The sequence below is a fragment of the Elephantulus edwardii genome, unplaced genomic scaffold (genome assembly GCF_000299155.1).
Source record: "Elephantulus edwardii isolate Elephantulus edwardi_28Jun2011 unplaced genomic scaffold, EleEdw1.0 scaffold00035, whole genome shotgun sequence".
NCBI lineage: Eukaryota > Metazoa > Chordata > Mammalia > Macroscelidea > Macroscelididae > Elephantulus > Elephantulus edwardii.
This window is the reverse complement of record NW_006399785.1, coordinates 11411643-11412998: the sequence shown is the minus strand read 5'-3', so window position 1 is coordinate 11412998 and position 1356 is coordinate 11411643.

Below are 1356 nucleotides of genomic sequence, written 5' to 3'. Positions count from 1 at the left end.
CACCACCACCACCACCACCATGGCTTGGATCAGCTGCTTCTTAGTCTATAAACCAACATCTTTGTTCTTTAGCACTTTGGGAAGGTTCTTGGCAGCAGATTTGTTAAAGATACACAATTGCCAGCATAAGTGCTCCTCAGTTTATTACAGGATGGCCATAGGGCAGTGACAGGACAGGCTTTTCAGGTAACCTGCTATACAATCTCCAATCACATCGTTTATGGGAGCTCACTCTAAAGATTGACGAAAAGGCTGAGCATCAGGAACCTTCAGATATAAGCAGTTGCATCTGCCATCTCTTTGATCTGAGCGTAAAGGCCCTCGGGGACTAGATTGTGATATCCTGCACCTGCCAGAACTCAACGGTAAACAACGTCTTTTAAGGTATGTGGTTAGGTCAACATCAAGATTAGAGGACAGCTGTTAGAAACGGAGCTTTGAAATGTAATATAGAATCTAGACTAGTGCCAAGACCCTACAACGAAGTTAAGGCCTTCAGACTGCACTGTTTGCTCACACTAAATGCCTCTGATTAAAATTCTCACGCATGCTAACATCCATATATAGCATGACATCCCATTTTACTAAAACTTGTAAAGCTGAAATCTGTGTAGGGCAGGAACCTGCCAGAGAAGGAAAACTCAAGTATTTCCCATTAATAGAAAACCATACAAAAGTGATAAGGCTATATCTGTCAAAAACTTTTCTGTGGAAAACTTATGAGTCCTGGAACAAAGGCAATCCTGCTGGGTCCTAGCTCCTGCAGATTTCTCTGTGTCTCTAAATTTCGTGGGGAGCTCTGGTGGCTTAGAAGTAAGGAGTTGTGCTGCCAAAGGCACGCTGTTTAAATCCCCCAGCTCTTTCCCAGGAGAAGGATGGACAATCTGTTCCTATATACTGGATTCACCATTTCTGAAAACCTGCTGGAGGGCCACTATGGGTCTGTTCTGACTCAGTGATACATAACAACAACAACAACAACAAACAACCGTATCTCTCTATTAAGGTATCATGGATTGGATGGTATGTTCCAAAATATGTGTCAACCTGACTAGTCTGTGATCTTTACATTATAAATCCTAACCTGCTCAGGAGGCAGGGTTAGAAGCAGCTGTATACTAAGTACTGGAAAAGATCTATATTTGTTTTCATTCAAAAAAAAGTGTGGCCCAACAGAATGTGGAAATTATTGAACAACATCACTAATACCACATCCAAGCAAAATCCTGCTTAAGATTATTAAAAAAAACCCCAATTAGAATAGTTCATTGACAAACAACTACTAGAAATACAAGCTGGGTTTGAAAGAGGTCATTGCACCAGCGAAATTATAGCCCGTGTGTCAGATGGATCTTT